This window comes from Odocoileus virginianus, unplaced genomic scaffold, assembly GCF_023699985.2.
Source record: "Odocoileus virginianus isolate 20LAN1187 ecotype Illinois unplaced genomic scaffold, Ovbor_1.2 Unplaced_Contig_5, whole genome shotgun sequence".
Classification (NCBI taxonomy): domain Eukaryota; kingdom Metazoa; phylum Chordata; class Mammalia; order Artiodactyla; family Cervidae; genus Odocoileus; species Odocoileus virginianus.
In genome coordinates this window covers 1,443,727-1,471,189 of record NW_027224322.1, presented here as the reverse complement: position 1 = coordinate 1,471,189, position 27,463 = coordinate 1,443,727, and the positions used below count along the sequence as shown (strand labels likewise).

Here is a 27,463-nt window from a genome sequence, read left to right as displayed (position 1 = left end):
ATCTTTCCCAGCATCAGGGTCTTTTCAAATGAGTCAGCTCTTCACATCAGGTGGCCAAAGTATTGGAGTTTCAGCTTCAGCATCAGTCCAGGACTGATTTCCTTTAGGATGGACTGGATGGATCTCCTTGCAGTCCAAGAGACTCTCAAGAGTCTTCTCCAACACCACAGTTCAAAAGCATCAATTCTTCGACACTCAGCTTTCTTATAGTCCAACTCTCACATGCACACATGACTACTGGAAAAACCAAAGCTTTGACTAGATGGACCTTTGTTGGCAAACTTATATCACTGCTCTTTAATATGTCTATGTTGGCCATAGCTTTTCTTCTGAGTAGCAAGCATCTTTTAATTTCATGGCTTCCATCACCATCTGCAGTGATTTTGGAGCCCAAGAAAATAGTCTGTCACTGTTTCCATTGTTTCCCCATCTATTTGCCATGAAGTAATGGGACTGGATGCCATGATCTTAGTTTTCTGAATGTTGAGTTTTAAGCCAGCTTTTTCACTCTCCTCTTTCACTTTCATCAAGAAGCTCTTTAGTTCCTCTTTGCTTTCTGTCACAAGGGTGGTGTCATCTGCATATCTGAGGTTGTTGATATTTCTCCCGGCAATCTTGATTCCAGCTTGTGCTTCCTCCAGCCCAGCATTTCTCATGATGTACTCTGCATATAAGTTAAACAAGCAGGGTGACAATATACAGCCTTGACTTACTCCTTTTCCTATTTGGAATCAGTCTGTTGTTCCATGTCCAGTTCTAACTATTGCTTCCTGACCTGCATACAGGTTTCTCGAGAGGCAGGTCAGGTGGTCTGGTATTCCCATCTCTTTCAGAATTTTCCACAGTTTATTGTGATCCACACAGTCAAAGGCTTTGGCATAGTCAATAAAGCAGAAATAGATGTTTTTCTGGAATTCTTCTTGCTTTTTCTATGGCCCAACAAATGTTGGCAACTTGATCTCTGGCTCTCTGTCTTTTCTAAATCCAGCTTGAACATCTGGAAGTTCTCTGTTCACATACTGTTGAAGCCTCACTTGGAGAATTTTGAGCATTACTTTGCTAGCATGTGAGATGAATGCAATTGTGTGGTAGTTTGAACATTCTTTGGCATTGCCTTTCTTTGGGATTGGGATGAAAACTGACCTTTTCCAGTCCTGTGGCCACTGCTGAGTTTTCCAAATTTGCTGGCATACTGAGTGCAGCACTTTTGCAGCATCATCTTTTAGGATCTGAAATAGAGCAGCTGGAATTTCATCATCTCCGCTAGCTTTGTTCATAGTGATGCTTACTAAGATCAACTTGACTTTGCATTCCAGGATGTCTGGCTCTAGGTCACGATAACCATCGGGGTTATCTGGGTCATTAAGATCTTTTCTGTGTATTCTTGCCACCTTCTCTTAATATCTTCCGCTTCTCTTAGGTCCATACCATTTCTGTCCTTCATCGTGCTCATCTTTGCATGAAATATTCCCTTGGCATCTCTAATTTTCTTGAAGACATCTCTAGTTTTTCCCATTTTATTGTTTTCCTCTATTTCTTTGCATTGATCACTGAAGAATGCTTTCTTATCTCTCCTTTCTATTCTTTGGAACTCTGCATTCAGATGGGTATATCTTTCCTTTTCTCCTTTGCCTTTGTATATCAGAAGTTGTATTTAAGTTATTAAAAGATCATTTTTCTCCACTACTGTGAGTTTACAAGTTTCTCCTAGGAACTTTGAAAATTGTTGCTTTATATTTTTGGAGGGTATTATTGTATGAATGAAAGTCGCTCAGTTGTATCTGAATCTTTGCAACTCTGTGGACTGTCATCTGCCAGGGTCCTCTGTCTGTGGAGGACAAGTAAGAATACTGGAGAGAGTAGCCATTCCCTTCTCCAGAGGGTCTTCCCAATCAGAGACTGAACCAGGATCTTCTGCGCTACAGGCAGATTCCTTACTGTCTGAGCCACAGGGAAACCCTGCTTTATATTGTCTGAAGGTTATTATTACTAGATGGAAAAACATTTAAACTGATAATCTGCCTGAAGAATGACCCTCTTGCCATTATGCAGTGGCCACTTTGATCACTAATGCATTCTTCCCTTAGAGTCAATTTAACTGATACTGTAGTAACAGGGACTTCTTTGATCAGTGTTGGCCCAGAACATCATTTTTTGCCTCTGCCGACTCTTAGTTTTTAGCATTTTCATGCTTAGGGCCACCACTTGAAAACATCTGGGAGACGGATCACATTTTTAAACCCAATCTGACAACCTATCTTTAATTGGAAAATTTAGTCTGTTTACGTTTGTTGTGATAACTGATATATTTGGACTTGTTCCCAGTGTTATTCTGGGTTTTCTATTAAACTTGCTCTTCCCATGATTCTTTTATTCTTCTTAATTTCTATTGGACTGATTTCCCCCCCCCCCCCCGTTTTCTTCTTTTCTCGCCTCACCCACAGCATCCCAACTCTACTGCCACGGAAGTGGTATATTCTTTTCAAGTCTTTATGTGTTTTCTTCAAATCTTGTAACAGATACTTTTACCTAAGAAAATCTGAAGTTCAACCCCTCAGACAACACCAGGATGCTGAAATGCCCGACCTTCGGTGTCCCCTGCTGCCTTTCCAGCTCCCGCACTAGGCAGCACTGGAGAGCATCCATCATTTTAGTTCATATCCTGGTTTGCTACAGCGCACACCTGCACTCACTCACTCACACATCTACAATTTCTTGCTCAGAATTTTCTTTTCAGCTGACGCATGGCCTTGGCCTGAGTAGGGGGCAGGGGCAGGGGCAGGGGCCGGGAGGCTCGTGAAAGGGTTTCCCCTTGGCCTTTCCAACCATGACTGTTATTCCACCGGTCAGGGAACCAAGGGAAGGGCTCTGTCATCTTCAAGCTATGTCCATCCCAAGCTTCAATTCAAGTTCATGTATGGAAAGAATTCTGCACTCCTAAATCAGCAAACATTTCTTTTTGGGCATATACGGAACACTTATGAACTCTGGCCATGGCCACATACTAAGCCTAGAAACAAACCTTACCCGGTCCTGTGAAAGGAACTGGGCAAACACCACAGGCAGGCCTGCAAACCCAGAGCCCCGCGGGAGAGACTTGGGGTGGGAGGAAGAGTGCCCTGTGGCCCTGAGATTCAGAGCCTCCTGGATCATTTCTAGCTTGTCTCCCTCTGGGAGCCATGGCAAGCCTGGCCCGTCCGTCGTCCACTGCCGGCCACTGTCTCCACATTTCCAGGGGAAGTTCTGGGGTCCACAGTTCTGGCTTCCACTGTCCTTGCCAGGAGCCCGAGCCGCGGAGAGGACCGCGCTCCCACCCCTGCGCACACACCTCCTCTGATGCTGCTCTGCCGGAACCAGGGGACCAACTCCTGCCGCGGGAGCTGTCAGCCCACCGCCCGGCCCACACGTGGGGCTGAGCCTCACTCGAGAAGCCAAGAGGGCAGGCGATGGGGGCCTGAGCTGGGCAAGGGGGCCACCATCCCAGCTGAGGCCTCCGAGGCCCCTCCTCCTGCACGGGCGACGACCCTCCTCTCAGGAGACCGCAGAGGCTGAGGTTCTGGGCACACTTTCTCAGCACCCTCTGCACTCAGGACCCCTTCCTCCCCGACCAGGCCCTTGCCTTTAGCAGCAGAAATTTGCTGGAAGAAGTCAGCTTCCCTGGTAACAGCCCGCTGCGCTCAAAGGTCACGCTGATTTTTCAGGACAGTTTGCCCTCCAACCACAGAAGCCCAGGCTGTTTTCCAGTGTGGACTTTTGCATGGCCCCAGGCATCCTCTAGCCGGTTAGCCTTTTGTTTTCTTTCTTCCAGAGCTTCTGCTGCAGCCAATAACCGCAAAATCAACTCCATTATCCTTAAAATTGCCCTTTGCGCCCCATCTTCCAGGCACTGGTGGTGGTGGTTTAGTTGCTAAGTCATGTCCAACTCTCTGTGACCCCATGGACTGTAGCCTACCAGGCTCCTCTGTCCATGGGATTCTCCAGGCAAGAATACTGGAGTGGGTTGCCATTTCCTTCTCCAGGGGGTCTTCCCGACCCAGGGATCGAACCCGGGTCTCCTGTGCTGCAGTGCACACGGATTCTTCACCCTGAGCCACCAGGGAAGCCCCTCCGAGCACTGGAGCCCCACCCCACGCAGAGGGCTCGATTCCTCTGTGCGCTGCGTCCACCCACCTCAGATGCCAATTTAGTAACTGCGATGCCTGGACTCACCAGAGTTACGCTGCCCCACGCCCCTCCAGCAACGAGGCCCTGTCCTGAAAGTCAGCCTCGTAGGACCCGTTCCAGGGCCGGGTCTCCAGTTGAGATCCCATCTGTCCCTAAGACAAGTGTTCGAGCACACGCAGCTTATCTGGGGAGGTGATCCCCTGGGCATAGGATAGGGGAACAGGAGCCTGAGAGGGGGAAGGGAGGAGGCTAAGACAGGGTGTCTGAAGGCACAGTTTGGGCAACTGGGGCTCGGCATGATGGGGCCCCTGGAAATTGCCCAGAGCACCCCACAAGGGCCCCCTGCAAGGAGAGGGGCCTGGTATTACCCACTCCTCTGGGTCATCGGAAGGCTGGTCCAGGGCACCACGTCCTGCCACGTGCAGGTTGCTCTCAGGCAGAAGGCAGCAGGTGCAGCAATGGGACTCCTGGGTGCTGGTGGTCCCGAGCCTGAGAATGTGTGTGTGGGATGTGTGTGTGGGAGGCGGTCACGCACGATGGCTGCTACCTGGCCTAATGTCCTTGCTGAGTTCTGGCTTTGAGCCTCGCCTTGGTAGATTCTTTCAGTGTTTGTCTGGGAAACGTCATGATTTTACCTTCATCACTGACTGCAAGGTTCACTGGCTAACCTCTATTTTCTCTTAGCACTTTGAAAATGTGGGTTCTAAGACGTCCAGAAGACTGCGGTCAATCCGGCTGTCAGTGTACAGGAGGGAATCTGTCGCTCCTTTTGGGCATTTTTTATTAAGTTGAGGATAATTGCTTTATAATATTATGTTAGTTTCATACATCAGCATGAATCAGCCATAGGTATACATATGTCCCTTTCCTCTGGAACCTCCCTCCCACTCCCACCCCATCCCATCCCTCTAGGTTGTCAAGAGCACTGAGTCTGAGCTCCCTGCCTCATGCAGCAAATTCCCAACAGGTGTCTATTTTACACATGGTGATGTATATGTTTCAGTGCTGCTCTCTCAGTTCGTCCCACCCTGTCCTTCCCTTTAGGGAAGTTTCTGTCACATTCAGTTCAGTTCAGTTCAGTCACCCAGTCGTGTCTGACTCTCTGTGACCCCATGGACTGCAGCACACCAAGCCTCCCTGTCCATCACCAACTCCCAGAGCTTGCTCAAACTCATGTCCATCAAGTCAGTGATGCCATCCAACCATCTCATCTTCTGTTGTCCCCTTCTCCTCCTGCCTTCAATCTTTCCCAGCATCAGGGTCTTTTCAAATGAGTCAGCTCTTCGCATCAGGTGGCCAAAGTATTGGAGTTTCAGCTTCAGCATTAGTCCTTCCAATGAATATTCAGGACTGATTTCCTTTAGGATGGACTGGTTGGATCTCCTTGCAGTCCAAGGGACTCTCAAGAGTCTTCTCCAGCACCACAGTTCAAAAGCATCAATTCTTCTGCGCTCAGCTTTCTTTATAGTCCAATTCTCACATCCATACATGACTACTGGAAAAACCATAGCCTTGACTAGACAGACTTTTGTTGGCAAAGTAATGTCTCTGCTTTTTAATATGCTGTCTAGGTTGGTCATAGCTTTTCTTCCAAGGAGCAAGCATCTTTTAATTTCAAGGCTGCAGTCACCATCTGCAGTGATTTTGGAGCCAGCCCCAAAAAAAAAGTTTGTCACTGTTTCCATTGTTTCCCCACCTATTTGCCATGAAGCGATGGGACCAGATGCCATGATCTTAGTTTTTTGGATGTTGAGTTTAAGCTAACTTTTCCACTCCCTCTTTCACCTTCATCAAGAGGCTCTTTAGTTCTTTGCTTTCTGCCATAAGGGTAGTGTCATCTGCATATCTGAGGTTACTGATATTTCTCCTGGCAATCTTGATTCCAGCTTGTGCTTCATCCAGCCCAGCATTTCTCATGATGTACTCTGCATATAAGTTAAATAAGCGGGGTGACAATACACTCAACATTCAGAAAACTAAGATCATGGCATCTGGTCCCATTACTTCATGGCAAATAGATGGGGAAACAATGGAAACAGTGACAGACTTTATTTTTACTTTGGACTCCAAAATCACTGCAGATGGTGATGGCAGCCATGAAATTAAAAGACGCTTGCTCCTTGGAAGAAAAGCTATGACCAACCTAGACAGCATATTAAAAAGCAGAGACATTACTTTGCCAACAAAGGTCTGTCTAGTCAAGGCTATGGTTTTTCCAGTGGTCATGTATGGATGTGAGAGTTGGGCTATAAAGAAAGCTGAGCACAGAAGAATTGATGCTTTTGAACTGTGGTGTTGGAGAAGACTCAAGAGTCCCTTGGACTGCAAGGAGATCTAACCAGTCTATCCTAAAGGAGATGAGTCCTGAGTGTTCATTGGAAGGATTGAAGCTGAAGCTGAAACTCCAATACTTTGGCCACCTCACAGGAAGAGCTGACTCATTTGAAAAGACCCTGATGCTGGGAAAGATTGAAGGCAGGAAGAGGAGATGACAGAGGATGAGATGGTTGGATGGCATCATCGACTCAATGGACATGAGTTTGAGTAAACTCCAGGAGTTGATGGACAGGGAGGCCTGGCGTGCTGTAGTCCGTGGGATCGCAAAGGGTTAGACATGATTAAGCAACTGAACTGAACTGACGTACTCCTTTCTGTATTTTGAAGCAGTCTGTTGTTCCATGTCCAGTTCTAACTGTTGCTTCTTGACCTGCATACAGATTTCTCAGGAGGCAGGTCAGGTGGTCTGGTATTCCCATCTCTTGAAGAATTTTCCAGTTTGTTGTGATCTTTCGCATTGGCATTGAGCAATACCACCACAGTATGAAAAGCGTGTAATTGCTGTTATTTCCCATCCTTGGGACTTGGAGGACTTCCTGAACCTGAGGATCCTCTTCCTTCATCACTTCTCACAACTCCTCTGGGGGAATCCTGCCCCTTCTCCACTCTCTGCCGCTGGAATGCCTTGCAGTGGATCAGGTACCCTAGAAAAGCTGGAGTCAGGCTGCTCATGCAAACAATTCACTGGGGAACTGCTCTGGGGGCAGCTCGGTGGGCAGGGGAGAAACTTGGCAGACTTGTGATTCAGGCTCAAGCCTCAGCTCAGCCCAATTCCATGGGGGAACTCAGGGGGAGCTGGCCTTTTCTACCACTATCAATCAGACATTGGCCTTTTGGGGGGGGTGTCCCCTCTTGGGGGAAGAGGGTGACCTCCCAAGCACTTCCAGGTGAGGCGACTCCTTTTGCCCAAGGACAGCACTCTGCAGAAGGATGCAGCTGGGAGCCGTCAGCAGACCACTCCTCCGGCAGCTGGGGCTGGGCGCGTCCCCGGGGCAGAGGAGAGGGGCTCACGGCATCATTGCAGCCCCTCTCCTCCAGAACCTCTACTTCCATCTCCTCTTCTGGCTGGTCTGCTTTGGGCTAGCTTCCTCAGAGCTGTCTTCCAGCTTGCTAGCAATGTTTTCTGTTATTCTAACATGTTTTTTGTCTTCCCCACTGAATTTTTAACAGCTTCACTCTGCATGTCTGAGTTTTATGTGGTTCTTTCGAACATTCGTCTTGTCTTGCTTTTTTGTTACTTATTCAGTTCTTCCTTCATCTCCTTAGTGATCTCTCATACCTGTGCGTTAAACTCTCCTCTCTGACCTCAGCTCCTTGGGTGGAAGTACAATCCTTCTCTCTATTGTTCTGCTGACTGTTGTCCATGGTTGAACTACTCCCTTTGGGTTTTGTAATTTTAGGTTGTGAGCTCATTTCGATGAGGCTTGGTCTGTGGGTTGATGTGTTTCACTGGCTAGAGCTGTCAGCTTCTACCAGACACTCCTGAGAGTGCCCCAACCCTGGACTACACTTTATGTGACCTTTTGGGCCTGAGTTCCCAGATCCTGAAGGTGGTATGAATTCAAACCCGAGAGGGGAGGCCCTGCGGCAAGTTCCCAGGGGAGCCCTTTCCCTACTGAGAGACAAGGTGAAAAGAGATGCTCATCCTGGTCTGTTCCAGTGGGCAGATTTCTCCCGAGTCTGTCCTTCCACCCAGGATGCAGAGCTTGGAAACCCCAGCTCCATACGAGGACCTCATACCCGACTGCACGGCTGGACATCAAAACCCAGGTCGTGGCCCTCCTGACGAAGAAATCATTGAGCAGACTGCTAATCTATGTTTCCTTTTTTACTCCCGCCTTCTGGGGATTCCCCTTACTTCCATGTGCACTTAGGTCTGGGTTTTTAAAAACCTTATCTTCAAGGCAGCATTCCTAGGTTTCCTGCAAGGAGACTCTTTCCAGGCTGTCTGAGTCCTGCTCTCTGCCCTTTCCTCCACTGCTAAAATTAAACTGCAAGTAACAACATCTTTCCATGGCCTTCCACGTCTCCACTTCCTTCTGCCCCTAACCTGAGCCCACCTGTCGATGCAGCTCACGAAACCCCCAGTTCCTCCCCTCGGCCCTTCTTCTAGCTCTCCCCACTTCCTGTCCCATCCAGCTGGACTCCATGCTGAGTCACGCCCCCACTGTGGCTAGCACCCAGGATCCCCATTCTCTGGCTTTTTATCCCAGCCACCGACCTGTCATTGGTCCAACTGCACACCTTCTTTGCATGTAGCTTCTGAGCTAACAGAAAAAACAAAGGGCCTGGTGCCATCAAACACACACACTACCTGAGGCTTCTGTCAGGCCCTTGGCACCACTTGGCTATGCCTTCCAGCCCCCTTTCCAACACCCACTCAAGCTGCTTCTGACATACTAGGCTCGTAGCAGGCACACGAGTACTGCTGGATGCTGCTGCTGTTACCAGCCTGCACTGGTTCCTGTGTCTCAGATGTGACCTTATCTATTATACAACCAAGATGCCATTCCCAGCCTCCCACCCCCACACCTAGAAACATGTCTCTATTTATCCTGTACCATAAAGAAAGCTGAGCACCGAAGAATGGATGCTTTTGAATTGTGGAATTGGAGAAGACTCTTGAATGTCCCTTGAATAGCAAGGAGATCAAACCAATCAACCCTAAAGGAAATCAACCCTGAATATTCGTTGAAAGGACTGATGCTGATGTTAAAACTCTAGTACTTTGGCCACCTGATGGGGAAAGCCGACTCATTGGAAAATACCCTGATGCTGGGAAAGACTGAAGGCAAGAGAAGGGGAGGACAGAGGATGAGATGGTTGGATGGCATTCCCAACTCAATGGACATGAGTTTGAGCAAGCTCTGGGAGACCATGGAGGACAGAGGAGCCTGGTGTGCTGCAGTCCATGGGGTCCCAGAGTCAGAAATGACTGAGCAACTGAACAAGAACAAATTCATTCACACCGTTTCCTCTTTCTCTTTGGAGTCTCCTTCTGGTCAAGGCTTTTCCTGCCTGGGCTTTTCAGTCCTTCTCTTTGACTGGAGAAGAGGGGCCCCTGACCTGGACACTCTCCAGGACCCCCTCTGCCTCTCCTCCAGCAGGTATTCCCTCCAGGGCGGGAAGTGTGTGGGGGTGACGCGCTGGTACTACCTGGGGCCCAGGCTCCCTGTCCCAGGTCCAGTTCTAGTAACTGGAGCCTCAGATTCCCTGTCCAAACGGCAGAACCCGTTTCCTGCAGCCACGCAGGGGCCTCTTCCGCAGGGGAGCGCTTGCCCCTCTCCTGCCCTCAGCGGACAATTCTGGCCAGTGGGACAACACAGCCTGGCGTTGACCCTCCCTCCTTCCCAGACCCCTGTCCCCAGCCCCCCTCGCCATCACCCCAGTCCCCTGGGATCACGGCCTGTGTCAGGCTCTGCTCTGGGGGACCTAGGCTAAGACCCTCGGCACTTGAACCCCTCAAAACACCCTCATGCCCAAATGGATTTTCTCATCCCCCATTCACTCACCTCTCTGCTTATAACAGCAACGGCCTCTCATGAGAATGCCTTCCAGGCGCCCCTGCCTCCAGCCTCTGGGTCCCCTTCTTCCTCCTGCTGTTTACATGCAACCCTCCTGCCCCTCTCTCCTCCCATGACTGCACCTGCGTCCACACATTGCTGACCTCCAGAGTGTCTCAGAACCCGAGACAGCTGAAAACAAACAGAAGACGGGAAGCGCTCTCTGGCAGGAGGTCCCCACCACCCAACAGCGATCGGAGCCCGACGCCTGGCTGGGAGGAGCCCAGGGACCTGGCGCAGGGCTCGGGGATGCGGAGACCGTCAGGCCGCAGAGAAAGGTGCCTGGAAGGCACGGAACTCTCAGGGCTGGGGGCCGACACCTGAGCCCACCCCCTGACCCCCCCTCCACACACTGCCCTCCCCAACCTGGCAGCTTCGCCCACCTGTCCTGCAGCCCTGCGCATCCCTGATTGGCCTGATAGAGTCTCTCAGCTACTTGTCCCACCTGTTTCTGGGTTAATTTCATGTCCTTTTGGAGAATCTTGTTTTTTTACATGGAAGTAATCCACGTTCACTGGCAAATTCAGAAAGCTAGGATGAGCAAATGGAGAGCAGCACCTTGTATGAAACAAGCCCTGGAACTCTGATGGATGTCTGTCTCCTCCGTGTCTACAAACGCTGGCATTTACAAAACCTGTACCGAGCTGTGATGATGTTTAAAGCTCTTCCTTGCCACTCAGAACTACCATGTACATTTCTTTCCATGGTATTAAGTCCCCTATTTTTGTAAACTTGGAGAGATACAGACATCCATATACTCATATATCTTCCAATCACTGTTGGATGTGCTAAATCCTTATCAACATTCACATTTATTTCGTTAGAATGAAACTCTAGAGGTGGGGGTCACGAGATGAAAATATGCAGAACATTCAGGTAAAATAACTAGTATGTATCTAGTTAAGTACCTGTCTGAAGGTTTCTTCCTGTTGACAACCGCTCTTAAGGTGTAACTGTTGACTTTTTCGCATTTGGTGTTATCACATGGGTAGATAAGGCATCAGACTTCCTTTATTATTAGGGAGTGGGGTATTTCGTCATGTTTACAGGGCACTTCTCCCTTTGGGCTCCCCCGTCATGTCCCAGCCCGCCCCGCTCTTGGAATGTTCATCTTTGTCTCTCTTCATGAAAGCAGCGTGCCTGTGAAGGAGACCAAGCTTTCCTGAGACACGATGACCTTCCCCAGTCATTCGTCTGTTAAACTCATTTGTGTTTTTACGCACCAGGAGGCTCCACTCCTTCCCTCACTCCAACCCAGTCTCGGGCCGCACTGCCTTCAGTGCTCTTTCTTTTGAGGTTAGGATCTGTGACAGGCACAGCTCTTAAATCTCAAGAGTTTTGCTCAGTGTTCACCCCGTGTGGCTCCCAGCGCGGTAATGTGTTTGCACCGCTTCAGAGCGAGCTCTTATGCCTGGTTCTCAGTTGGTCCCGCCTGCCCCCCCACAGGACCAGGCTCCTGACTGCAATCCTCATCAACAAGGAGGCTGGCTCCCCAAGTTCATGTTAATGGAATCATGTAGTATCTAATCTTCTGGATCAGACTTTTTTTTTTTTTACCATGTTTTTAACGTCCATCCGTGTCAGTAGTTCCTTCTTTTTATTACTAATATTCCCTTGCAGGAATATGCCCCAATTGGGATTTATCTAGTTCCTTGCTGACGATACCCCAAATTATAATTGTAACATAGTCAAATTGATCAAATTTCCCTTACGACTGTTGGCAGTGTCCTATCCCATAACCCTAGAGAGGTGTCCACTAACAACTTTTCCTTCATACTTCTATGGCCTTTATTTTTCAACACTTAAATCTTCACTCCATCTGATGAGGTAGGAATTCAACTTCATTCATTTCTCTCTCAATGATTGGCAAGGGTCCTACCATGCCGTTTTCTCACTGCTTTGAAAAGCTGCCTTTACTATAGTTTAAATCCTTACAGGAGTGATGTTCAAAATATTTGGAAGTTGGTACTTGCACAGAGTGCACACACTGGCTGGACCTGATAGAGTTCTTCTACTTGCTTGGGTCTGTTTCTTTACTTTCTATTATTTTCCAGTGATCTTGGCCAGGACCATGCAACTGTCATCATGGAGCCTGGATAATATGTTTTGTTTTCTGGGAGCACAGTTTCTCTCTGATTTCTCTTCCTTTGGACTGTTCTCAAATGTTTATCCTTCCAGCTGAATTAGTCAACCATTGTCAATTCCCATGAAGTTCCATTGGGATTTCATGTTATATTTAGGTACTGAAAATGTTCTTTTGCTAATGTAGATTGGGAAATGTCCATAGCTTTGTCGAATGCATATAAAATGCTCAGCACAATGGTTGCCACATGGCAAATATTCAATAAGTATTAACATATTGTTTAGAATATCAGTTTTTTAATCCCCCCTCATGGATCACAGCCTTCTCCTGGCGCAGGGGCTTGCATAACTTGATAACACTCCGAGTGCTGCTGTGCAGGGTCACCGAAGATGGATGGGTCACAGTGAAGACTTCTGACAAAACATGGTCTACTAGAGGAGGACACGCAAAAACCACTCTGGTATTTTTACTGAGAGAACCCCATCAACAGCATGAAAAGGCAAAAAGATACAATACCAGAAGGTGAGCCTCCTGGGTTGGAAGTGTCCAACATACTACTGGAGAAGATCTTTATAATTGACCACTTTACTGAAGTAATTCTAGACTTTCAATTTAATTTTTTCTGAGTCTTTAGTGCCATCTTTATTTTTGAGCAAAGGACTTTTTTATTTACAGCGGGATTTGTGTTCTTTTGAAACAAAGCCCTTCAAGTTGGGACTCTGGGCAACACCTTTGTAGGAAGCCTCATGAGGACGTTACTTGGTGTCCTGGCTGTCCCTCCGCCTTTGAATCTCAGCCCCGGCCTTAGAGACGCCCCTCAGAGTGTGCAGACCTGCGGTATTGAGCTCTTGCTGTCTGCTGTGAACAGGTCTCTTTTGGCCAGACGGCATCTCAGAGACCTGTGGAGACATAGCCACCCAGGCCCCCAGGTTCCTCTTCTGCACTCACCTGGAGGAGCTCTCGGGACTTCCGGGAGGCCTAAGTGGCAGGGAAAGGGGCCTACTCATTTCTGGGCTGGGATTCTACCTTTTAATGAGACTGGCTTAGGATCCACATCCCTGAACTCCTTGGTGGGACTCTTCCTTGTGGCCCGTCTCTCTCATTCTGTACTTAAACGAGTTTTACTAGACACATAAGCAGCATTTTCTCCTGACTGTTGTACACATTAAATCATCTGTGAAATGACTTTGTACCTTGATTTTTATCATCTAAATGTTCCTCAGCCTCTGGTCTTGTTTCACCTTCCATGAAAATCTGATAAGGGTACTGCTTCTATTACTGCCCAGGTCACTAGTAGTCACTTCCTTCAGCTGTGTCTGTTTTAAATTTTTGCCATTCACCACTCACTTGCTTCAGAGTTAAGCTATCTCAGGACAGGCATTACCATTTACACTGCCCAAGGTTTGCTAATCATTACTTATTATTTCAAGACATTTTTCAGTTCAGTTCAGTTCAGTCAGTCATGTCCGACTCTTTGAGACCCCATGAACCACAGCACACCAGGCCTCCCTGTCCATCACCAACTCCCGGAATCCACCCAAACCCATGTCCATTGAGTCAGTGATGCCATCCAGCCATCTCATCCTCTGTTGTCCCCTTCTCCTCCTGCCCTCAATCTTTCCCAGCATCAGGGTCTTTTCAAATGAGTCAGCTCTTTGCATTAGGTGGCCAAAGTATTGGAGTTATGTATTGCAAAATACTTTTTCATTTCAAAAATTGTGTTTTAACCCACGTAGCTACATTTCTTCTAAGAATCACTTACCAAGAATATTAAAACCAATCTCTGCTCATTTCCAAATGGAAAGGCCCTTATAAGGCATCAGGGGCCTCTGTCAGCATCCTATCCATTGGCTTTGTCAGATACTCCAACAGGTTTCAGCTCAGTCTGTCTCCAGGGTTATTCTAAGACTGACAGTTAAACTGGCCTGTTCTACAATTTAAACTCTGAAGAATTTAACAAAATAATTACAAAAGATAACACAAAGTAGTGATTTTTTATTAAAACAGAGTTACTTCTTCTGTTCTCTTCTGAAAAAGCATCTGGGCCTTGAAACTTGGAAAAGCTCAAGCTTTAAGTCGATCAGTGATGAAGGTTATCAGTGCCTTTTTTCTTGGTGTGACAATGGCTAGAGGGTGTCGGCTCAGGACCCTCCCTTAACGCAACTCTCTGGTAAGTCATCAGTTTTGGCAGTCTGTCCACCTTTTTTTCTTCTCGACCAAGTTCTCAGCTAAGAAGTGTTCCTGTCTTATCAGACCTGCCTGTATGTACATCCTAACCTGTGCTACTGTGCTTAGTCGCTCAGTCGTGTCTCTCCTCTTTACGACCCAAAGGACTGTAGCCGGCCAGGCTCCTCTGTCCATGGGGATTCTCCAGGCAAGAATACTGGATTGGATGGCCAGGCCCTCCTCCAGGGGGTCTTCTCGACCCTGGGATCGAACCCAGGTCTCCCGTATTGCAGGTGGAATCTTTACCATCTGAGCCACCAGGGAAGCCCAATCTCACCCTACAACTCTGGTCTTCGGTTTCATGCTATAAAGCCTATCACCTAAGGACATTTTACCTTTGAGAGGAAAAAACACACTTAGATGCAGTCCTCAGGTGAGGGCCCCATATTCTGCTTTCCAGGAAAGAAGCTGCTTTACTTGAAACACAACACTGTTATCTAACAACATTTGGCTGTTAAATCTCAACTTTTTTGAGCACGGGTCACCATGTTTGGTGTGACATATCCAGAAAGGTTCAAAGGCTCTTGCAGGGAATCAAGTTTAATGGAAGCGAAATCATTCTAGAACCATAGAGATCCCATGCAGCATTTTTACTAAAGCAAGCTTTTTTTAAAAAAATAAACAAAAGTTCCGAAAAGGCTGCAGTCTGAACACCACTGTTCTCGATGTTTTCTCTGGGGGCTCCATCCTTTGCAGGAGGACCACCCCGCCCACCCCACGCGGCAGGGCTGTCCCCACGCAGGTGTGACACTCGGGATGGGCTGCCCAGTGGGCTTCACAGCTCCGACCTCGCCGCAGACCCCACCACGCCCTCCAGGGGTGCGGCCTAATGGGTCTCTGAAGGCCTCGGCAGGGCACAGCACAGACGCTGAGCACTCAGTCAACGAATTGGCCGGTACCCCTGCCCGAGGTGCACGCGCGCACAGAACGTCCGGAAAGTGGGTGGGAGGCCGTCTCTGCGGCCTCCGCCCGGGACCGGGAGACTAGGACCACACTCCGAGAGCGCTCGCGCAGACCCTGGCCCTCCGCCGGCGCAGGCGCACTGAGCTCGCTCCGCGCCCGCCGGGAAGGCCGGCCGGCCCGGCCCCGCGCCCCCAAGGCGGCGTTCCCGCCGCGGGGCAGGGCGGGGCCCTTCGCGCCTGCGCACTCGCCCTTCGCACCGCCCCTGCGTCGCCTGGAGCAGGCCGCACCACGTGACCGCTGCCCGTACCCAAAATGGCGGCCGCGGCCGGGCCTCACCAGCTCCCCTCTTCAGCCCGCGCCTGAGCCTCCCCTCGCCAGGAGCACGGCCCTTCCGGCCCTCACCGCTGGGCCCCGAGGCGCAGCTCTCCGGGGGCGGCGAACCAGGCTCGCCGGAGCCACGGCCCGTGTTGACCGTCACTACCCGCCTGGACTCCCAACACTTTCCCAACCGTCAGGCTCCCAGCGGCTGGCGCCTGGAGCGTCCTCTGATAGCCCCGCCCCTGGGATTGGCAGCTTCGGCAGCCAATGGAGACCAGGAGGCGGGCGGGGGCGGAGCATCCCTGTCGTTCGGAGGGCGTTGGGCCTTGCGAGTTGGAGGCCGCGGGCCGATGGGCGGGACCAAGCGGGGCTGTTCCCGCGACCCCCCAGTGGGCCAATGGGAGGGCCGCCGGGTGCCCGGGGAGGGCGGGCAGGGGGCGGGGCCGAGCCGTAATTGACGAGCTCTTCATTAGAAACCGGGCGGGAGGGAGGGGCCCGCGAGGGGAGGTGATGCAAGGCTGGCGCAGCCAATGGCCGCAGGGCCGACGGCGGGAGGGCGGGGCCGAGGCCACTGACGGGCGTCGGGGCTGGCCTATCAGCGCCCGCCTCGGTGCCGGAGGGGGGGAGCAGCATCATGGTTCAACGTGGGTCAATTTTTTGTGAATGAGGAGGGGAGGTTGTGGGGCCGCCGCTTGCGGAGCACCGTCCCCGCCGCCGCCGCCGCGCCCGAGCCCGCGCGCCCGCCCGCCCGCCCGCCCGCGCCGCCGCCTCAGCCGCCTGGGCCCGGCGCGCCGCGGCCGCGTCCCCGCCGTCGCCGCCGCCCGAGCGCCCGCCCGCCGCCCGCGGTGGTGGTGGTGGTGGCGGCGCAGGCTGAGGAGATGCGGCTCGGAGCGCCCGCCGCCGCCGCCGCCGCGGTAAGCGCTGCCCCGGCCCGGCCCGCGGGCCATTGTCCGCCCCCCGCCCGCCCGCCCGCAGGCCGCCCGGCCGCCCGCCCGCCTCCACGCCCCCGCCGCCCGGCCCGGCAGGTGGACGCCAGGGGTCCGCCCGCCCGGCCGGCCTGGCCCCGGCCCGGCCCCGTGCGCCCAGGCCGCGCGGCCCCGCGGGCGTCCGGAGCGGAGCCGGAGCCCGTCCCGGACCTTCCCTACTGCAGCCCCCCGGCCCGGCGGGGGCCGCCCGCGGGGCGGGGGCGCAGGACGGCCGGCTGGCCTCCCCGTGGCGTCCGCTCCCGTCCAGGCCGAGCCCTCGGCAGGTGGGCCGGGGGGCTCCGGAGCCCCGGCGGGCGCCGTTTATGTAACTTTGTCGAGGCTGTGAGTTTGCAGAAAAACGTCCCTCCCGGGGCTGGCGGGCGGGCGGGCGGGGGTGCGCCGTCGCCGGGTGTGTGTGCCCCGGACCGGAACGGCAGGGGTGGGGCGCCCGCGACCCGAGGGGTGCGGGCAGGCCGAGCCCTGGGCCCCGTCCTGCCCAGGTGACGGGAGCCGCGCTTGGCGGCATCGCAAGCGCACACCGTGGCATCCGAAGCAAATTATCTCGTATTTACATTGAGCGTTGAATTATTTGACACTGTTATAGCAGGAGATCGTGCGTATCAGTCGGAAAGGCCGGGGGTGGAACCCAGTGTACTCATTTAATGCACATCAGAAATTTGTAATAACTTGCAGCAGCTGATACGAGTGTTTTCTTTATTGCATGTTGTAAATTGACCTGCTGTGACACAATTTTCAAATAAAGTGTTGCAGAAATTAAGCTCAAGTTATTTTAAAACTAATGACTTTCTTAACTAAATCCTAATTGCATTACTGTAGAGACCTACCTAATTGCTGGCAGCAGCTCTCTGCCTGCCCTGGGTGAGGGAGGGAAGGGGAGTTACTTTCCTTCCCCTCTTCCCTCCCGCTCAGGCTTTTCTGTTTATTCCCACAAACCACCTAAGCAGGGGAGGCCTGGGAGTAAACATGTAAACAGCCCTTGCCCAGCGCCAGCCTAGCAAGACTGGGGGAATGCTGGTGGGTCTGCACCTTGGCCTGCTTTCACTTTTTCTTTTGTACCGTGATCGTCAGTGGCCTGGAGTTTTAGTTGCTTCTGATTATTCTTTCTTTGGGTTGAGCCAGGAAAGGTGGTGGTGGTAACTGGGGGAAGGGGGCAGGCGGGGTGGGGGGGGGGGTACTGGGGAAGGAGTGGGATTGAATTAAGAAAACTCAGCTGCTTGTACACAAATATACACTACAGCAATTACAAAGCAACAAAAGTTATTGCAGAATTTTGCTGTCACTATGGCAACACAATTACTCTATTATAATTGGAAATGCAAAATGCCACCCTCTTCGAAGTTTCATCAGAATGGAGTTTTGGATATCAAAAATATGTGAGATTTAATTTTTTTTTTCCAGGTAGCTCCTGAGAATTCTCAAATCTGTGTTCAATTACCTATTTTTAAGACCCATCAAGCTTTTCTAGATATTCTACTCCCTGGGCTCTGTCGCATCTTTCCCCAGAACTTACATTTGTGTGGGAGGGAAGTATTTTCCTGCCTTAAAAACACACACCCTGACACATTGTTAGACTTCTATGGCTTTCTGTGTTCTGGGCTTTTATTTTAAAGATTAAATACCTTCCTAAAGAGAGCAGTAATCAATCAGAAAAGAAGCATGATTTATGCGGCAGGCAGATGTAACACTGCCCTCTTTAGGGTTAGTTCTCTCTCCCGCCAGCGGAACTGGCAGCAGGAGCGCCCCTGGGAGAGCCCTGGGCTGGGGGTGTGTGCGGGGGTGGAGGCCTGCGGTCTGCACGGAGGCCCGCGAGGCCTGGGGACCAAGGACAGATGTGGCTTCAGCAGCCCTGAGCCAAGAGAGAATGTTCTGTGGTCAGCAGCTTCACAGCCATGCGAAATAAAAATCTCTAAATGCCATGTTCTCAGAGGCCTTGGGGGCCGTTACTGTAGCAAGACGGGCAGAACAACATGGCCCCTGGGCCACGTGGGTCCAGAGCGCAGAGCTTGGTTCTGTGGCCAGAAGCATGCTTTCTAAGGATGCCCCTCGTCGGGTTTACCAGGAGGACTCCAGTTCTGGAAGTTTCCACGCATCGTGGGGTTGCTGCAGTTGAATTTCGTTCTCTTTGCTTTTAACTACTGCATATTTATGTCCAGTAATCGACTTCCATTTTCCAGCTGCATTGTGAGGTTTCAATGCAGTATGAATGGCTTTGAATTCTCATCCTTTGATGTTGGGGGTGGCACCCAAGGAAAGGCGACTTTGTGCCGTCTTAATTGCCAGAGCAGAAGAAACATTTCATCACTCCTGGAGAATCCGTCCATACCGTTCTCTATTGAAAACGGCTGGGCTTTCATTGCTCAGAAGCTGCCATGAGCTATAGATTGGTACCTGATGGAGGGAGCGGGGGAGATGCAGAGAGCGGGGGATGGCTCCACTGGGGCTGGCGGGGCGAGGGCCCCTGGACCCAAATCCCTGCTGGGGATCAGCCGCAGGGACGGGTCAGCCCCGTCCCCGCGGAAGCTCCCTGATCCGTGGCCCGTGAAGCTGAGCCCGAGTCCCCACCATTCTAGCCGCAGGGCGAGATCTGCTCCAGTTGGTTGCAGCCCCTGCTGGTCCTGCGGTGTGGGCCGCGGAGCCAGTCTGGAGGGGGCTTGGTTTGAGTCTCAGACGGTCAGTCGGGATACGTTGCGGTGTGCAGTGGGTTGGGGTCTTTTGGCCTTGACTTAGAGAAAAGCATAGGATCTCTGGTTCAAGTCAGACGAGGGACCCTGTATCAGAAGTGACACTGTGTCTTCACACCCCTCAGCAACGTTGTTCACAGGCTGTTTCTTTGGGGAAATGCGTCACTGAGCTCAGATCAGAGAGTTCTGTTAGGAGGTCATTTTCTTCTCTTGGGCTCCTGTAACTGAGGAGATCGGGTAGATGGGTCTGTTTCGGGAGTGGGGTGGGCTCTAGGCTGCCTTTTCTGTTCGACGCGCCTTCTGCTGGTTCCGCAGGCGAAGGGCCCCACACAGGTTGCCTCCCGTCGTGGCGGGGGGCGGACCGGCCCCTGTATCAGCAGAGGTGGAGTCAGCCTGGTTCTCTTTGCTGGTGAGGAGGTGATGACACTCCTCCAGTTGACCCTTGAACAGCATGAGCTTGAAGCACGTGGGTCCACTTAGCCACGGGTTTTTTCAGTTAATACTACACAATCTGCTGTTGTCTGAATCTGGGCTGTGGAGCCATGGCTATGGAGGGCTGACTATAAAGTCATCCTTGGGTCCTCCACCGTGTGCGAGGCTGGCACCCCTCACCCCAACGTGTTCAAGGGCCAGCTGTGAATGTAGCTTAGCCCAATAGCTACCATTTAATGAGCAGCTACTTGGGGTCATGTGCTGTCGTAAGTACTCGCCATGGGTACCCCATTTCTCTCTCCCCGTGGCCTTAGGAGGTGGCTCCTCTTAGCACACCTGTTTTGCAGGGGAGGAACCTGAGATGGACCTGAAAAATGTAGCGCCTGGTGCCCCTGCCTGTGTTAAGCCCCCGAAGCTGACTCCTCCTCTTCCACATCTCTGCTTCTGAGTCGCTGATGGTCTTGAAGCTGAAGTTCAGCATCGTCCGAGGAGGTGTCTGGGAGAGCACAGCCTCTTTGAGAAGAGGGCCGCTGGGAACACCTTTTAGGTGTAGTCGTGCGGGGTGGCATCAGAGCTGTCATCGGCGAGTCTGTGCTTTGTAGGGTTTCTTGCTGTCTTCTCTGCTGCGTGTGTAGCGCTGGGAAGGCTCCGGACACCCCCGTCGGCCAGCGGTGGTTGGCCCTACGCTTGGATATTCTCCTGCGGCTGCCTGCGGGCGGGTCAGGGTGGTGGAGGGCACCCGGTGCCCATGTCCACTTCAGCCAGAGTCCGTGGCCTCCACCATTTTGTTTGTGGGATTGCCTTGGAAGAAAGCATCCCAAAGACCAGAAACTTTGAAAAACCACTGACTTAATCCATTCGTATTGTAACAGTAAGCCAGAAACTTTAAAGAAAATATGGACAGATTTAATACTCTTAAGAGTTAAAGAAAATTCTCCTTGTCCAAAGACTCCATAAGTGAGGTTAAGGGATAGTGAGAGAAAAGTGTCTGTAGTATATTATGCTTACAGAAGGTTGATAGTCAATATGTAAAGAGCTTTAACAAACCAATAAGAAAATGGTGACCATTCCTATTGTATGATGAGCAGAGCACATGAATCTGCAGATCACAGTGGCGAATAATAAAAAGACCCAGCCTTCCTAATAAAGAACTTTAGCTGGAAGCATTTGTTTATGTCCACATGTCAGCGCAGGCTGTTTGACAGCAGCTGTCAATGGTGGTAATAGTAATTCTTATCTTCCACAGGTTTTGAGAAATTTAAATAAGCTAATATATGGAAAGTGCTTAGAGCAGAGTCTGGCACATTGTAAGCCCAATGTAAGCTTTGGCCATTATTAGTTATTAATTACTTGGTTGCTCTCAGGAAAAGTTTATGTGTCAAATTTTTAAATGGCCATTCCTTTTGTTCCAGCTGTTCTACTTATTGGAATTTATTCCTAGGAAAGAATGTGATAAGCACATGGGTATCCAGATACGTACAGAATGTCACTGCTACATTGTTTATAGAGGTGATACTTACTGAACGCATTTTGGTGTTTTTATCCTGTGGAAATCTACACGTCATTGCTGCAGTTTATAGAGGTGATACTTACTAAATACATTTTGGTATTTTTGTGCTGTGGAAATCTATGTGCGGGCTCACCAGGCAGCAGAGGCATGCGGCGTGTTAAGCGAAAGGATAAAGGGGGTCTGGGACAGCACCCAACAGACCCATCCCTTCTGCTTTTCAAGTTCGCAGGTCTCCAGAGTGATAGCAGTGGCCTTCTGGGGTGCCAGGAAAATGGGATGTGCAGACTTTCATTGTCTCTTTATGTTTGTTAAGTGAAGTAAGTGGAAGTCGCTGAGTCGTATCCAACTCTTTGTGACCCCAGGGACTATACAGTCCATGGAATTCTGCAGGTCAGAATACTGGAGTAGGTAGTCTTTCCTTTCTCCAGGAGATCTTCCCAACCCAGGAATTGAACCGGGGTCTCCTGCATTGCAGACGGATTCTTTACCAGCTGAGCCACAAGGGAAGCCCAAGAATACTGGAGTGAGTAGCCTATCCCTTCTCCAGGGGATCTTCCTGACCCAGGAATTGAACCGGGGTCTCCTGCATTGCAGACGGATTCTTTACCAACTGAGCTACCAGGGAAGCCCCTTTTATGCTTGGTGATATTGTTTAAATTTTACACAATATATAAAAATAATGTCTGTAAGCATGTATCGCTTTTTAATAGTAATACTTTCTCTTAAACTGATATTTCCATGGGGGAGGGGAGAATACTCTTCAATCTCAGTATTTATAAGGGAGGCAAACCAAATCCTTGGTAAGTTGATACATGTGCTTAGCGTGGAAGAATCGAGGGAATCTCTTTCTCTGGCCCTCGTAAGATCTCTGAGGCAGCGCTGGCCTCCTGGATCTGGGCAGGCTCTGTCCTGGGTTGTGCTGCAGACGGTACCTGGGTGGCGGTGACCAGGGCAGGTGCGTCCCGCCATTCCCACGCTCACCCCCTGCCATGTGGCCTGTGGTCCTGCCCTCTGTTCCACTTACCCATCCCGCTCGTCTGCTGGCTTCCCTGCCTCCTGCAGGCGCCTTTGGCCCCTGGGCCTTTGCACACACTGTTTCCAGTTCTTGTAACTGCCTGTCTTCATCTCCTGTCTTCTCTGGCCCCTCAGTCTGGGCAGAGCCTTCAGTCCCTGTTGAGCATGGCCTCACACCGTTTCCCTCCTCCCTAACGGGATCTGCTGTGTGATTTCAGTGGCTCATTGCGACATCGGTGGTTGACTGTCACCTTTCTTACTAGCAGAGGCCTCTGTCGGGTGGAGGGGCCCTGAGGGCCTCCTGCTGGCCTGGTGCTTGGCACCCAGCAGTGTCCGCGTGGGCGGCTGGGCAGCCGGGCGCATGGCACCACACAGGGCCTGGGAGGAGAGCTTGGTGTGGGCTGGCCCCTGACCTCGTGGAGCCATCCGTTATCTGCCCGAGTGCTGGGATTGCCTGCTTCCTCCCGCCTCAGTCTGGGGACTCCTGATTCCGGAGATCGTATGCTCTTAAGTAGATGCCATAAATACAAGGGAGTGGGTTTGTGATGCAGAGAGGAGCGAGAGGAAGGACAGCCTTAAACTCAGAGCTGTCAAGTGGCCAGCGGGGGCCTCGTGCACAGCCCGTGGCACGCAGCGTGACCTCGGCCGGAGGCCCGGGGCCTGTGCTCCCGGTGGCTAGCCACTGCAGCCGTCAAAGGCCCTTTCCCCAGCTGGTTTCAGATCACAGTTAATGACATTATTTAGACCTTTCTTATTTAACCTCATCATTTTAACATGATAGCTTCATACAGTCACGTCTTTGAACATTTTGGAGCCTGCTCCCTTTAAAAACACGAATGTTAGACTGTGTTTGTTCACTATTGTTTATGAAGTATTCTGTCTGTGTGGGTCAAGTGCTTCTGCTGGATTGCTGTTTGAGCTTGAAACAGTAAGTCAGTTCTTAGGGCCTGAAAGCCCGAGCCGGCCTTCCAAGTGGGAGGGTTGTTGTGCCCGTGGTTGGTGGAGCTGCGTGATCCCTCGGTAGCGGCCGTCAGCTGGCTGACATGGTGCTTTTGGCTGCAGTGGGTCTTTTTCAAACTCGGGGAGAGGAGTTTTGGTGACTCCCTGCCCGGCTGCTACCTACTCCCGCACCTCGTCTTTGGTGGGGGGAGGGTGAAGGGTTGTGGTGGTGACAGGGAGCCTGTTTCTAGAAAGTTTCTAATTGATCATTGCTGAGGGGTAAGGAATCCGCCTGTCATTGCAGGAGGTGCAGGTTCAATCCCTGGGGGAGGAAATGGCAACCCACTCCAGTCTTCTTGCTTGGAGAATTCCCTGGACAGAGGAACCTGGTGGGTACAGTCCGTGGGGTCACAAAGAGCCGAACACGACTGAGCGACTTAACAGCAAGAACTTTGCAAGCAGCCTGCCCCCCACCCACACAGGGTGTTTTCCACGAGAGAGGAGGGGGTTGAACAGATGCTCTGGTGTCGAGGGGCCCAGAGGTGGGTCCTGTGGCTCCGTCTCAGTCAGGCCCCGGCCGCAAAAAGCCGGGTCGTTGGTGGGGACGAGGTGGGGGTGGGATAACCACACGCAGGTGCACCAGGCCGTGGGAGGCGGGGGTGGGGGAGACGGGCTGGGAGGGGAGTGTGGCCCTCCTCAGCTGGGGTGGTATTGCGGGGCTGCTGCAGGGTGGAGAGGCATCCCACCCAGTGGCCCGGAGCTCCAGGAAGGAGGAGCTGGCTGCTTTGCGAGTGTGCAGGCAGCCTGCACAACACCCAGGCTTCTGAGCCTTTGTGCGGGGCAGCCAGCCTCTCTTGGGCTAGCCCGTTGAGGCCTCTGACGCCTGGGGCCCAGCCAGCCTCTCTCTGGAGCACGTGCCTGCAGCGTGGTGCGGACCCCCGCCTCTGGCAAGAAGCTGGGGTGGCCCACGCTGAGGGACAGGGGTCCTGGTCCCACACCCTCCAGGGGGGTGGCCCTTCCTCCCTCCCCGCCCCCCTGCCAGTGTGACCCGGAGTCCTCTTCCAGGCCCAGGACTCCTGAGAGTAGCCGTCAGGGTCTGAGCCTCGGCAGTGAGTGTCAGGAGCATTCTGGAAGGGGTCCGAGCCAGCGTCTCATCCAGCTGTTGGTTTTAAAAATCAGGAGGGAGCCTGCTCTGAGCCCCTCTGGCCCCCGAGGGGCTTTCTGGGAGACCCTTTGGTGTCATGGCTGGAGCAGGACACCAGCAGGTCAGCAGAGCCCTGCGGAGGACGGGGCGGGAGGGCGGGGTGGTTCCAAGACGATGCTCAGGGCCCTCCCAGAACAGAGGTTCTGGCATCATGAGGGGCTGGGGGGCCTGATGAGCCTGCCCCCCAGCTCTGGGGCTGCAAACACTGGCAGTGGGGTGGCGTTGTCTGCCGAGGCCTGTGACCCCCACCTCCGCCCACCCAAGGCAGGGGCCTGTAGTTGACGAGGAAAAGTGCAGAGGGAAGCACTCTGGGGGTGTGACCTGTGAAGAGTCATGGAGACGCGGTCAGGCAGTGCTCCAGTGGATCAGAACCCTCTCTGCTGGGAAATTCATGCAACATTTTGCACTGAAAATCCACAGTAGATGTTTCAGTCCTGTTCTTTGGAAAGCCTTCCTTTGCAGCATAAGGGCTGAGGCGAGGTGCTTTCCCGGCCCTCTGGGTTGGAGGGATGCACTGCAGGACGCCTCACGGGGTGCTTACATGCCTCCTGGTGTCTCCTCGCGAGGGCCTTGTTTTCCTTTCACCTTATGGTCCGCCTCTGGCCAGATTTGTAGCAGCCTGAGCATGATCTGTGACCTTTTCCCGTCTGTCCTTCTGGCTGGGAGCCCCCAGGGTGTGCGGGGCTGCTGCTGGCGGGCAGGGTCGGGTTGGCCATCCTGCTCAACACCTCCTGCCCCAGGGCTGGCGGAGGGCTGACCTTGGGGGTTTGGCGTTGACAACCTGCAGTGTAAAAGGCGTCCCCTAAGTCCTCCCCGAGGAAGTGTCTCTCTGTGTCAGAGTGGATTGTCTTGGTCCACACGCAGGTGCGTCTGGACGGAGCTCCTGTTTTCCGAATTCGTCTAATCAAGGAGAGGACAGAGCTGAAGCGCAGAGAGGCGCGCGGGGGGCCTCTGCGCTGTCTCGGGGCCTTCCTCTCCTTGTGGCTCCTCCTCGGACCTTGCCTTACAGGTGTGGGTCCCGCCTGCGGACGCGCTGCGTGCTCTGCAGCAGGCGTTCAGGACGGTGTCCGCAGCCATCCGGGCTTCTTGTGGCGCGGGGGCGCAGAGGACAGACCGGGGGTGTCGAGGCGGCTGGGCCTGAGGTCTCAGCTTCACCGAGCACTTGGCTGGCGGGGGTGCCTCCTCTCTGCGAGCTGGGTGTCCTGAGCGGGGCTGGGAGGAGGGCTGCTCCCTGGGCCCCTCTCCCCAGGCTGGGTCTCAGGTGGGATACTGTCTGCAAGGGGAGGGCTGGCGGCTGGGCCTTTGATGTCTCTTACGCACTCGCAGGCCCCCTGAGGTCCCCACGCCAGCTCCAGGCATCTCTCTGCCTGCGTCTGCTGAAGTCACGGCTGGGCGAGCGCCTCCCCGGAGGACCTCAGTCACGTTTGGGAGCCAGTTGTTGTCTGTCTTTGTCCTCGCAGGCACCCTTTCGTGGCTTGCAGAGATCCTGTTCTCGAAAGCTCAGCAGCACGCCTTCAAGTGTTGGCTCCCAGGGTGCTGCCCTGCGTGAGAGGTGCCCGGCGCGGGGCCCAGCGGGGGCAGGGACTGCTCCGCCACCGCGTGGGGTCCTCGGCTGCTGTGGGATCTGTCCCCGGCCGGCGGCGCAGAGGTCCCTGGTTGCCAGGTGGTCTGTGAGCCGGGGCGGTGGGCATCCATGGTGCTTCCTGGTGTCCACAGAGGGGCCCCTCCCGGGACCACATGGATGCACGTTGCAAGCCCAGTTGCGAGTTTGCGTTTCCCCCTTTTCATTATTGTTGATGAGGCACCAGCTGGGACCCTGAGGACAGCGTGCCCCTCGCCTGCTGTGGCCTTGGACAGGAGCGGCCTCAGGGAAGCGGTGCGGCCTGAGTGCCTGGGCGGGGGTAGAGCCGTGGGGCCGGCTCCTGCTGGCAGTGCTCCCGGGGATGTGCTCCTGGGATGGGGGGAGGGGACGGTTTAGAGACAGGGGCGGCTGCTTCTGGCGCCCAGGGGTGCAGCCCTCCGGAGTGGCTCTGTAGTTGTGCCCGCGGGGCAGGTGACTGTGAGGTTGGATCAGGTGGCTTTCGGCAGATGGAGGAACAGGCTGGGGCCAGACTGTCCTCCCTGAGGTTGTGGGACCTGCACTTGACCAGGAGTTCTCCATGAGCGGCTCTCAGCGTGAGCAGGAGAGTGTCTGCAGGAGCTCTCGCTTAGAGAGGACCCCTCGCTCAGGGAGGACCCCTCCACAGCAGGTTCCAAGCGCACGGGATGGACTGACGTGCTTTCGGGAACATGCAGGTGTGGCAGCGGTCAGGCAAGGCTTGATCCAGCTCCCCTGGAGCCTCATCAAGACCTTGTTTCTTTCTCCCACGCCGGGCGAGTCCACTTCCCGGTGCTGAGATGGCCCTGCTGGCTGCTGTCAGGACTACACGCTCTCTGGTCCCTGCCCACCAGGATGGACAGCAGAACTTCCTGGATTCACTTGCTCGCTCGGGCTCGGGTCCCTCGTCCACTCTGAACGGTTGCTTTGGCCAGCCAGGGATGTTGGATGCCCTGTGTAGGTCAGCCTCTTCCAGAGGCTGGCTGGGGAGTCAGCTGCCCTCCCGGGGACGTCGTTCTGTTGGAGAGGAGGGGGAGGGCTTGAGGCTGAGGCGGGCCCTGCAGGCAGCTTCCCCTCAGGCCCTGTCCTCTGCGGCCCCGGCGGCAGTTCGCACTGGCCTGTGTGCGGGCCCCCTGTGCGCAGCGCCACGCTGGCCTACGGAGCTCTTCCCACGGAGCCGCGGGCAGCCTCTGCAGAGCACTGGCCCCCGTTCACGAGGAGGAGAGTGGGCTCAGCGGGGTCGGAAAGCGAGGCCTTGGCCAGGGCTCTCTGCTGGCCTCCTGGGTTTTGTTTCTTTGCCTGGTCATACATCCGGCCCTGGAGGTCGGGCTACTGGCCGATGGCGAAGTGGGGAGGGGTTAAGTAGGAGCCCATCGGGGCTTCTCTGCACTCTTCCAATAGCTGACTTGCAGGATGCGGCAGCCTCATGGAGCGACCCTTAGAGCAGGGACAGCGGAGCCGCGAGACGGGGGCTGGGCCCTTCCAGCCGGCCAGCTGCTCTGCAGA

General features: G+C 53.2%; 1 protein-coding gene across 2 annotated transcripts in view; it reads left to right on the top strand.

Moving 5' to 3' along the window:
- The first annotated feature begins 16,231 nt into the window (after positions 1-16,231).
- HDAC4 (histone deacetylase 4) overlaps positions 16,232-27,463 on the top strand; it is a 283,225-nt gene continuing 271,993 nt past the window's right edge. For both annotated transcript variants that reach the window (XM_070463614.1, XM_070463612.1), the window contains exon 1: positions 16,232-16,508. The gene's annotated coding sequence lies outside the window, so the exon portion shown is untranslated. The remainder of the gene's footprint in view (positions 16,509-27,463) is intronic.